The 13,084-nt window shown below is 33.9% G+C and overlaps 1 long non-coding RNA gene across 1 annotated transcript; it reads left to right on the forward strand.

Annotated features, from left to right (window-relative positions):
- The first annotated feature begins 2,363 nt into the window (after positions 1-2,363).
- LOC147490285 (uncharacterized) lies at positions 2,364-3,263 on the forward strand. The gene is made up of 3 exons (XR_015201326.1): positions 2,364-2,490; positions 2,598-2,676; positions 2,811-3,263. It is a non-coding gene; the product is annotated as an uncharacterized LOC147490285 (long non-coding RNA).
- The last annotated feature ends 9,821 nt before the right edge of the window (positions 3,264-13,084 follow it).

A 13,084-nucleotide genomic window follows, 5' to 3' on the forward strand; every position in this document is an offset into this window, starting at 1 on the left:
AAGAGTTAGTCTCGATTTTTAATCAATCTGTAAAACAGCGGTCGGGTTTATCATTTCGTTCACTTTTCAATAAAATTGCAAAAGTTTATTTATAAACAAAAACTAATTCGATCACGTGAATTTGTGAAAGTGAATTTAGGTTAGAAAATGATGAAAATAAAAGAAAATAGACTTTGATTTCGGAGATAGAAAATCCGTTTGAGCGAATCATATCTCCGTTAAAAGAGTTAGTCTCGATTTTTGATCCCTAATAACGACTTTTCATCTCTGAACGAGTGTTATTAGCACGTGAAATCGATTCAAAACCCCATCTCTGGGTGAACTTACTCAGTTCCTAATCGTTATAATTATCGAAACACCTTCCCTAACAGATATAATCCTCATTCGGGTAGCGTTTCTGCTCCGAGATCATAGAACTAAATTGTTATTCTAATTAATAGAAAATAAAACTGAATTAAAAACATTTTAATTAAAAATTGTAAATTAAATTCTTCATTATACTAGGAAAGCAGTAAACTACTCTACTCCTACTGATGGAATGCTAACCATTCCATCCGAAAAACTGAAACCAGACCCTTCTATTTATAGTTTTTTAGACGGTCTAGATTCAATCCATCTAATCTAAATCTTACGGTTACAAATAAAATAAAATATCCTAGAGAATATTCTAGAAATATTCTCTAGAATAGTAATGGGCTTGGACTAAATAGTAATATGCTTTGGCTTTATCTTCATATTCCAAACTGTATGACCATTTTTTGGAAGCAAGATACCGTTGCGTAGAGTTTTCTGTGCTGATCATTTTAGTTGGTCGAATGCATGAATCAGAGTTAGGAGACGGAAGATATCGACATTTGAAGTTTTCTCCTGACTTTTGGGTGATTTACGTCAGTTTGACCAAAATCTCTTCTTTAGCTGGCTTAGGGACTCAAGTTTGGATTCTTCAACTTGTTTCATGGTTCTCTGAGTCTATATGAGCTTTGTTGGCAGTTTGGAGTTTTAAATGAGCTGATACTGAAGATTTCAAGTCCAAGCTTTATTCGGCTGTATTTCATGCTAAAACGCAGGTTCCGTGTGTATTTTATCGTTGTCTGTTAAAACCTGTGAAACATGAAAATACAATTAATTTACATTTATTAAACACATAATTGACCCAAATGTAATGTCTCTACGGGGTTTAAAACACAATTTTGGATACTTATCAACTACTAAAGACCACTTAACAATCCGTAAAAAATCTTTATCTAGCAACTGTGAACCTTGCGACAGAAGGACAATATAATATGTCAAATGTCAACTTTGCTAAGTAACATCTAATATACAATATATGAATTTGATAAAATTAATTAATACCTTTTTAAATCTCCAAATCCATTAAATAAAATGCATAACTACTACAAACTATGTGATAATCAAATAATAAAATTTCAAAAGAATTAAGCAAGTTTAGACTACTCACCGGAATTAATCGAAAATTGAAAACGTTAGTTTACGTTACAAACTTGAAATTAGGCGAGCTCGAAAACCGACATTAAGATAGTCTTTCTCCTTTGAAACCTTCTCTTTACCACTCTCAAGGCAGTAACACTTTATCTCTCTCTTTTCATTTTTCATTCTTTTTGTTTTCTTAACTTTTTTTTTTTTTTTTTTTTTTTTTTTTTTTTTAACCCTTAAAAATATCCAAGAGGGAGCAAAAGAGGGTTCGGTTGTAACTAAACCCTTTTTCTCTCTCTCCACGTTTTCTCTCTTTTATTTTATCTTTATCTTTTTTTTCTTATTATTATTACTTAACTATATATATTTAATTTAAAAGGAGAATAAAAAATAGGGGTGTTATATCTTCCCTATCTAGAATAACATAAATTTATGTACACACTTGAATGCAAAATACATCCACAAGTATAATGCATCATGGTAGGCTAGAAATTAAACTGCGTAGTTAGTTGGTCTTTTTGTAGAAAGGACAGCACTTCAAACTTTTATGACTAATTAAGGTCTTAAGGTCTTTTGTCTTTTTAGGTCTTTTTGTTTGATGATTAAAGTCTTTGACATCATCATCTTGTTTGATCTTTGGGTCAAGTACCCAAGTCCAACATGAGGATGGACGAAGCTGTCTTGATCCTTCTTTATGAGATAGTCCCTAAATAAAAAACAAGTTAACATGACCGTAGTCTTTCTCTATTGGACCCTAGCCTTAAATCTTGATGATCAATTTCTTTTATGATTAAGGTCATTTTTTGGGTCTTTTTCTTTTATGACTAAGGTTTTGTTTGATCTTTCTATTACCCAAGTCCAACACGAGGAAGCTGCCTTGAACCATCTTTATGAGACCTATAAATATGAGTATTATAGATCTTCTAGACTCTGAGTCCAAACTACTAGAAGAGGTTTGACTCAAACTACTAGAAGAGGTTTTATGTACAAATATAGTGCAACTAGCTAGAGCAGAATTCAGTTCGTTGCAGTGCCTTGATCGACTCGACAATGAAGGTAGGGATTTGTTGCAACATGTATGGAATATTATGTGAAAGTAGTGTACTCGATCCGAATTCTGTTTAATTATCTAACTTGGTGCATAATTCGTTTAAATGTTGCAGCAAAAGGTGGTGATCAAATTTGCAATGAATGGTCCTAAAAGCAGGACAAAGGCCATGAAAATTGCTGTTAGTATACCAGGTACTCAACTTATTTCTTGTTAGTTGTTCAAATAACACGACCATGAATATGTATGTAGGAATCACCTTCACGTTCACACACTACACGAACGTAGTCTTATCACTTCCGTAGTTGTCATCGTACATGCTTTGCAGGTGTCATATCGGCAGAGTTACAAGGTTCTGATAAGAACGAAATTGTGGTAATTGGAGAGGGAATCGATTCAACAATTCTTACAATGTCAATAAGAAAAAAAATTTGTTGTACTGAACTTGTTAGCGTGACCCCGATTCCCGAGAAGAATGTAGAAAAGAACAAACCACCGACGAGTGACGACAAGGTGCAGCCAATGGTTTGGAATAGTTACTCCCACGGCACGCCTGACATTTATTGGACTGAAGTTCGCGACCACAATCAAGACTTTTGTAGCATCATGTAGCTAGCGAACGATAAAAAATTTGAATTGATCGGGTTGTGCAATGTTCATATAGCTTGATATATTTATGTGATTTTTTTTTTTAATGAGGAAGAACTGCTGTATAAAAAGTACTATATATCATAGTACAAAATATCAGGATATGGGTATTTATCGATATTCAATTTCTAGATATGTATCGTGGATATATCTCTCTCTTTGGAGATATTTGACATTGTTTTACATACAAATATCGTAGATATATCCAAAATATCGACAAATATCGTGGATATTGTGGATATTTCTTGATATATCATAATACATTATTTATATTTATTTGAAATATAATGGTAAATATTAAATAAAATTGTGATATACACAAAATATCGCCAAATATCACAAATATCATCGAAATATCGCTGATATTTGCAGTCGTATATATCTCTGAACATATCGTGATATTTATATATCTTTCTATGAAATCTGGATAGATATCCCCAAATATCGCGATATATTGGGATATTTTGTACTATGATATATATGATGTAGATGTTGAAGTTGTTTACGGTCGAGGTGTCAAGAGCGTTAAGCCCCTAGTTCGAGTCCGAGCCCATAGTCGTGTTTTTGTGTGTAATTAGGAGTCCATTAATTATTATTTGCCACGGTCCGCATTTTTCTATTGGTTTGCTTTTTGTTGTCGGGGTTAGTATAAATAAGGGCTTATAGTTAGGGTTTTAGGGAATTGTTTTAGTTGTGTTTATGTGTGTTATGAATTATTAAGTGATTATCAATAAATGTGAGATGTTTATGGTTTTATAAAGTGTAGATTTTGATTAAGTGTTATTTTCGCCACTTCAATCTATATTATTTGGTATCGGAGCGTGTTGATTTTTGGGGGAGATTGGTGCAAAAACACTATTCGCAGTCTTGTTCACCGAACACTGTTCATCCGGTTACTGATGAAGAATTCATGGAGAACTCATAGATTCATATTAACCCCTACAGTACGAGTTGCTTGATTAGAAGAGTGGAGAGAAGCCTTGATGCAAAACATGTTTAATCGATTAGAAGAAGCGACTAGTCAACTTAGGGAGGCTATGGTGGAGCTTTTGCAGCCCAAACCACTTATCGTTGGTGGAGCTTCTATATCCCAACGTAAAACACCGATTGTTGTCGATGACAACAAAGAGAAGGAAAGAATTTATGAAGTCGTTGTGTCAAGTCTTAAGCGTGATAACAAACGAAATTAGCAAGTTCATCACCTTCCTTTGCAACAAAGACGTCCTACTAACCATATCTATGAAGGTATTGTTCCTCCGATTCAGCAAGCACAAAGTGGTGGTTATATTGATCATTTTCTAACCAATTTTGAGAAGGTTTTTGCTCGCAACCACAAAGCACTTCAACACATACTTCGTGATTTTCAGTATCCATTGTGTTTCAAGAAAGGAGTACTAGCAACATTGTGGTGCCATGTTATTCGTTTGAGCCGATATTTGGGCAAAATTCGAGGTCGAATTTCTCAGAACCATGGGAGGGTGACGTATACAAGTTTAAAGCTTGGAGAGTTTTTGCATATTGGTGAGTTTTCATGTCAACAAGTTTGTGGACAAGCTTCTTCAACTTGGAGAGAATGATATAGGACACACATAAACTTAGAGAGAATAATGCAAATGTATTGAACTAACCTAAAAAATAATTAACGGAAAATCGGAAATTGGATGTAAATACATTGAACTAATTAAACTCAAATGATAATTAACTTGAAATAGGAAAGTTAATGTAAATGTATTGATCTAACCTCATAGAGTTATTAACGCGCAATCCAAAACTAAGTGCAAATTCATGGAACTAATCTCAAAGAATAATTAACAAAAATTGAAAAATCGGAAATCAGAAACTGGATGTAATTGCATTTAAGTAACATAAAAGATGAATTAATAGAAAATCAAAAACTGGGTACAAATGCAATGAATTGATCTCAAAAAATATTTAACGGAAAATCAGAAATTAAATGCTAATGCATTGAACAAATCTCAAAACATCGTTGTTTTATGTGTAGTGGAAATGTCTCGACAAGTATATGATTGGTAATGACTTGATATTCAAGTATATTCAATATGAATTTCGTCTCATTGGGCATTCTCACATTTTTTTTATCAAACTTCTATTATTAAACAACAAAAAAAACTCGAAGGATTTTTATAAAAGTGCATTATTATTATTATTATTATTATTATTATTATTTTCTGGAGTGTGGTTTTCATGTTGTAAGAAATTTGGATGAGTAACCAATGTAATATTCATATCTCATAAATAGATCTATATACATAGTTCAAATATTTTTTAGAATAATTTAATATAACGGCACCCGTTCGTAGGACGGGTTTGAAAGCTAGTTGATTTATCTGTTTTAGTTGTTTCTTAAATTAAAAAGTCTTTAGTTTTATCTGTTTTAGTTGTTTCTTAAATTAAACAGTCTTTAGTTTTTTTTTAGGTGTGAAGAGGGGAAAAGACAGGGGTTTTTACTTCGGGTGGTGATTTTGTTGGAGTAGGACTCTTTAGTTTAGACTTTATAGTAAGTAGGACTCTTAAAAAAAATTGATTTATCTGTTTTAGTTGTTTCTTAAATTAAAAAGTCTTTAGTTATTTCTTAAATTAAAAAGTCTTGTGATCACCGTTAGATTATCCCAAAAATGCTTTCTCCCAGACCGCTCGATATAACAACATAAAAAATCAAGCTACTTTATTATATGTTTTAGTTGTTTCTTAAATTAAAAAACTAATTTTAAACATGTTCTATTTAAAAAGATTGCCACTCGAGTCATTATGAGTGAATTTAGCAAAATAAAATCGTGTCAATTTATTATTTTAACCCTAATTTTATTGGGAAAAAATCAAGAGTGTTTCCACTATTTTTTTACATTTAAATTGAACTTTTGTGCATCATACATACTCAATTTCACACGGCAATATGCCCATAAAAGTGATGCACCCACAAATGCTTCAAATCCCATGAGTAGTTGTTAAGTCCCTTTATAAGAATTAAAAAAATAAATAAAAAGTCAATAGCAAACTCCTATAATCCAAGGTATATATTGCTATCAATAAAAACCTAAAGCTCAAGGGTTATATAAACACTGTTGGAGCACTATTAGGCTCTTAGTGAGAACTTGTCGCACATTTGTATACTTAGAGTGAACATTGAAGCACACCCCATCCTCGTCGTTAAGCAAGCAAATGTTATTTTCGCCAATAACAATCTTCGTGGGAGAAATTTTGTGGGTCTTTTGTCTTACTTGTTTTTAATCTTGCTAAATACATAGCGAGATTAGCTTATTAATGAGCACATAATTATTATCATCAATAGTTCTGCAGATAGTCTTGCGGTAGAACATGCTTGAATCAAACAACTAAGATCCCAAATTGATATCAAATGTTTCCTGCTAAAGGACATGTTTGCAAGTCTACAATCCATTGGACTGCCAAACGAAGTGTCAACAGCCAACAACAAAAGCAATAACTAATATGAACTGCTAAAGTAACAAAAAGTTCTCAAGTTTTCTTGATTTTCTCAACATCAAAAGTTCGAAGACAGTAGCTAAATGAATTCAATGCATCTAATTAATCACGTCCATTACACAATTACTACAAAAATGCATAAGAGATCATATGTAAGATGCACTACAAATTATGCCATTATATTGAACAAACAAAGATATTTCAAATGACCAATATAGAGCCCATGGAGCTTCAAATAGGCTCAATTAAAACATGGCTATTGTAAACAAATTTATAAGTCTGCTACTCAAAGATACTACTATACTAGGAATAGTTCGATCTGCCACTCAAAGATACCACTGGGAATAGGTTTGTTACTCAAATGAACTTCCAAAATTTGCTCTTAATGCCTATAATACCCAATTTGCAAACTTCAATGGGTGGGGAATCTGTTAGTTGCCAAAATATTATCGTCTTTATTTCCTTCGTTGGATAGTTCCTGCATAAATATAATAATAGTGAAAGTCATAGATCTATTAATAAGTAAAAACAAAATGGATCCTTGCTAAATCCAGCATATATGCAACCAACATGTCACAGCCCGAATTTCTAAACAATTAAAAAAATGAATATTTGAAATATAAATATCTCAAACATCACTTGGTTCAATTGTCTAAAAACCCAGGCTATGACGGGGTGGATACAACACATATCAAAACCTAAAACCCACATCATAAACAATCTTAACCACAAATTCAATCTCCAAAATTCTCTTTATTACTTTATACAAGTCTATCTTCCATCAAAAATCATCAATATAACATTCTAAGAATAACAGGTCCTCAACATCGTATTCTCATGTCATACTAAAAATGTAAACTACGTTATTACATCATTCCAATAAGAATCAGACCTAAAAGAAAACTAACGGACTGCTCCAGGCAAGAATCCCAAATCAAACGCCGCGGTTTTACTGCCTTCCACCTATGTTCCCAAGAACACACCCACGTTGCCAAAACAAATCAAACATGGGTCAGCAAATTGAATTTGCTGGTATGAGTAGACTAAATACATATAAACATTTCAAACTTTACTTATCCAACTAACACTTTAAATCTATCATAACCTAATCATTCGACTTGGAAGGCTTGGAAGATGTGTAGTTCCGCTATCTCAACCCATAGATTCTTCCCAAGCAAAACTTCCATTTTATTAACTCATTCTAATAACTCCTTTTAATATCTAAATAATTGAATTGCACTTACCGATGTCCACCATCAGATAAGGGTAGGGAAGGCGTCCCTCGCGACAAAATGTTATTAAGTCCTACCTCCCCTTAAAAGAAAGTTAGAACTTCTATATAACCTTTGTAGATATTATATTAGGCATTCAAAAGTAAACCCAACACACTCAAGACAATCAACTTAATTTCTCTTATTAATTAATCAATTACTTTTCTTATACACATATTTCACAACTTATGTACCTTAGGTCATTCCCGCCACATTCAAGGAATACCCAACCCTACATTCCCCGCACACCAAGGAATACAACTAACCCTTGGCCGAATACCTTAGTTCCTCTCAGGGCATTGTCACCAAATACGGGTTTAAAACGCGTTTTAAACCCGAGATATTGCAAAGGCGTCCGGGTTCCAGCTTTAAAACCCGGTTTTTTCAACAAAATCGTTTTAAACGTTTTTAAACCCGTTTTAAACGATTTAAACCCGTTTTAAACGTTTTTCCGAGATTTTGAAAATCTCCCGTTTAAAACTTTTTTTTTTTTAAAAAGAAAAACGCTAGAAAAAAAGGGTTTGGAGTTTACCTTTTTGAAGAGTGGGCGTTAGATTGACTTATTGAGACCGTTCTATTTTGCTTTAGACTATTAATAATTAATTGAAAATTTTAAAGTTATTAACTTATTTGTAGTACTTAATTATGCCATTATGGTTGGTAATTAGTAGTATCTTATTTTGAATAGTGTTTTTTAATTGAATCTAAAACTTCTAGTATTTGGATGAGTAATGATAATTTGATACTTTCATGTATTTGAATTTTCTTTCATTTGTATTATTATTATTTTTATTTTATGTGTCTATTTTTTTTCCCACTTTTATAGAAAATCAAACTCCTTATCTATTATATTATTTATCATCGGTTTTTACCGTTTCTTTTACGTATTATACGTATTATACGTTTTAAACCCGTTTTACCGTTTTAAACCCGTTTTTTATGCCCCACGTTTTTTTACGCTTTTTTTTCCGTTTTTTTCCCGAGACGTTCCGTTTAAAACACGAACTAAGTTTTTTTCAAGTATACCGTTTTTAAACCCGCACTGCATTTGGTGACAATGCTCTGTAGGGTAGTCAAACAATCACGGTCATTCACAAGACATTCAATGAATACCCATATATAACGCTAACTTGCCATTTTTTATGACATTCAATAAATGCCCTTTAATATATGACATCAACCGGTCATAAAACTCAATTCTAAAACTTGAGAGTGAGAGTTAAAAGAGGTGGTAAATTGGTTTCGCCTTTATGAACCTTATAAAGATATATTATTTCAAAGAACGAATGAGTATCTTGATAAATGTATTTTTGGTTTACGCGTTATTAATTAGATTGATGCCTAAAGTGTCATAATGGCGTTGATATCATAAAATATAAAAAAACACATAGTAGTTAATACACATACACACGTATATATATACATGTCTTAACCTAAAGTCAAGCACCTATCCCAATAACCCAAATCATAATCCGAGTTAAAAGGTCAAAATTGAGTTAACTTGTCAAAGTCAACTATAGTCAAAAGTCAACACTGGTCAAAGTCAACTCTGGTCAAAGTTAAAGTCGACCTGCCAAGGGTCAACAGCAGTCAACCAACCCCAAACTCCTCTAACCCAAAAGCCCAAAGTCAAAGGCCCAAAGTCTAACTTAAAAGTCAAATTTTAAAAAAAAAAAAAAGAAAGATATAAGCCCACGATTTTGGCCCAAGCCCAAAATCGTTTTTGGCACTGTTCATCTCCTTCACTCCTTCCATCTCCAGCCACCACCGACCACCACAATGGCCACCACCGGCCACCATGACAGAAAAAAACCCAGCGGTTTTGATCCTCACTAAAAACCCAATCCACCGATACCCTCAAAACGCGATTTTGTTATACTGACAAAATCGAGGTCGACGCCATTACAACCCTTTTTAAAGCTTCAACAACGCCATTTTCAATACTCACACACACCTAACTACCTCCAACCACCCATAACCAATCAATAACCAACCAATAATAACCAAAATAGTTCAAACAATGCAATAGGATTTCGTTCATGGCTGGGCGATTCTCTGGCCGCCATTAACAGCCATGACCAACCTTCAAAGCTCTCACAACACCCAATCTCCAGTCCACCATCACCCATCTCACACCAATTAGAATACTTACAGTTCCAACATCACCATAAATCAAAAAAAGAATATACTTCAAACACAAAACAGGAAGTACGGTTTGGGGCTTTGGTGCTGATGGCGACGCCATGAACCACCGCTGTCCAGACTTCGACAGTTTAAACTCTCAACTTGTCAGAATGGATTTACTGTAGTACTTAACAATGGTAATGGTATCTAATAGAGACGGCACCATTAACAGAGTTTTTACATACTGTTACTGCGACATTCGTATAAATCAGTCGACAATATTAAAGGGGTTTACACTATACAGTATATCGTATTGGCAAAAAAAACATCATGTGAACAGTATCTCGTATCACAAAATCGATGGTAAACAAAAATAAAACGTGAAATATCCACTCACCTGCAGCGCTCTCCGATTATCAGCCAGCTACAAGAAAAACTTCCTTTTCTTCTTTCAGAAAAATCCCCGTTTTTCTGTCTAAAACTCTCGCTGTGTTTTTCCCCCAGAAACTCTCGTGAGAAAACTCTATTCTGTTTTCTTTCTGTTAAAAACAAAACCCCCCGAAATAGGGAAGAAGGTTTATCCCATAAACCCACGTCTCCTATTTCCACTAACACTTATCCTATTTTTATTTTTTTCTATTATACATTATTATTATTATTAGGAAAATAAACGAAATAAAACACGGGGTGTTATACAACACTACTGCGTAAGAAGCTAAAGACAGCCCACAACCAATGCTCATGACAACATGGGGCAGTTTAGTAGCTAGCTATTAAGAAGTGAGCCCAATTGACAATGAAATTTGAACTTCTATACCCACTTCTTGCAGCTAAATCTTAATCACAAAGCCATAGCCAACTTTCACAATGCAATGATGATGAAAATATAATATTTTGTCAATCTGGCAACGTTCGTTAGACAATCCAAGGATATAAACCATTAGATTCCAAACTTCTGACCCAAATATGCAGCTCAATTGTATCTGATGAAGAGTGTGCTTTCTTGCCTACCTTTATCTACTTGTTCCAATCTTGGTGTGAGGTAGTCTTCATGTGTCACATTCTCAAAATGTTGGTTTCAATTCAACCCACAATCCTTTGTACCTGGATTTAACATAATTAATAACTGTCAAATGATAACTAAATACATATACTGTGAGGTACGGTTATGAAGTCCTAATAAGTGCACACAAAGTCACAATACAAAGAGGCCGAAAACATCCAAGAAATTACAATCTTAATATAAAAATTTATTGAAACTAAAATATCATGTTAGAAATTATGAGAATTCAAAAATCTGATAAGAAGAGAGGATACTGATCCTCGATAGTCGAGTAATGATATCATAAAAAGTAGAAGTTCTACTTGTGCCTTGACTTATACTCTTTTGGTTGTTGCATTCTTGACCATGCACTTATGCAACACAATAAATATGGGAAATGAGTCCAGCATAAACATTTGGGATTGAAAACGATACATTCTTCTACATTTAGTCTCCTACTCAACACGTCTTTACAACTACAAAATGCACAAAATGAAGCATACATCTACTGGACAAATAAGACATAGTTTTCAAATATAAATAGTGAAAAATAACTTTTCCACTAACTTTTTTTTTTTGAAGAAGTTATGGGTTAGGCCCCGACCCAAACCTCAGTATTACTCAAAATCTAGTGTACATGTATCCGGTTGCATCTTCATGCATGCACTATTACGCACAAACCTTTCCTCTAAAGGACCAATATGAAATTCTAACATTTTCATCTTCTTGACAACAAGCTTTAGCTACAAAATCACGCTTTCTATTGCTTTCCCCTATAGATATCTTTGCACTTTCAAGTTAGAAAACATTTGTTTATGTAACCCGACGCTTGCATTATATCCAAGCAAAGTACCAAGGTGTGCCCTCGGTCTCATTTACTATATTTCTGACTCTCTCTCGAATCGAATTGACATGCAATTGCTGGAAACCCATCATCACTGCAGTCCTCAAACCCACTTCAATACCCAGTATTTTGAGGTAAAGAATAGACCTTTTCTTTGACGCACCATTGTACACCAATAGAACTCGTCCATCAGAATCTCTGAACACACCGCCCATACCTGATATGATTGCCTGAAGAGTACCATCATAGTTCAACATGACATAGTTTGGAGGTGGCTTATTCCATTATACTTGTTTTACCACTAAACTCTTGTATTGTATATGAATGCCCATCCTATCCATCATGAGCCTTGTTGCACTAGTGTTGTCTGCTTCCTTGAGTGCCTGCTGAAGGTAGAGTTTCATTTTCTTCAGAATATCCTTTAGAACATGAGAAGAAGAGTGATATCTCTGTTTGAACCGTCTACAGTTTCTCTCATTCCATAGTGCATATATCACTGCACATGCCATTGCCCTTATCATCTCAGAATCAATAGTGTTCTTTCTAGTTATTCTGAATATCCAATACCATTTCTTGTTGGAGTCAATCACATTTGAATTCAAACCCATGCTTATTTTAGCTCCAGACCACACCTCCTTAGCATATGGACAATTAAAGAAGAGATGGTGAGAATTCTCTTCCGAGTTTCTGCAAAGAATGCATTCTGAGTGAGTAAGAATGTTCTTTTTAATGAGATGATCTTGAGTTGACAAGCTGCCGTTGAAGAGTTGCCACGCCATGAAAGAGTGTTTGGGGACACACAATTTTCCCCACACAAGCTTATACCATTTCACTTTCTCCTTCATTATCTTGAGACCCACATATGCTGATTTAGTGCTATATTCCCCAGAGGGAGTAGCAGATCAAATAACTCTATCTTCCCCAAGGTATCGTAAGATCTCTACATTCAAAATACTCTTTTTTAGTTCTCCTTTAGGTAAACTTGTGACTCTATAGCTAATTTACTTGCTTCCATTATAGCTAATTCTTCACTCTTATATTTTTTTTGTAACTCAGACACGTTCTCAGTCATGTTGACTGAAAAGTTCCCATTCAACAATACGTAAACCTTCCATTGATTAGTTCAATCTTGCAAAAGAAGCGTTGAAGTCTCTGCACTTTGTACATACCAAAATGAATGTTGATTCTTTGTTGTTCTGTGCATAGAAATA

Source organism: Coptis chinensis, chromosome 7 (assembly GCF_015680905.1).
Source record: "Coptis chinensis isolate HL-2020 chromosome 7, ASM1568090v1, whole genome shotgun sequence".
In the NCBI taxonomy this organism is placed as follows: Eukaryota; Viridiplantae; Streptophyta; class Magnoliopsida; order Ranunculales; family Ranunculaceae; genus Coptis; species Coptis chinensis.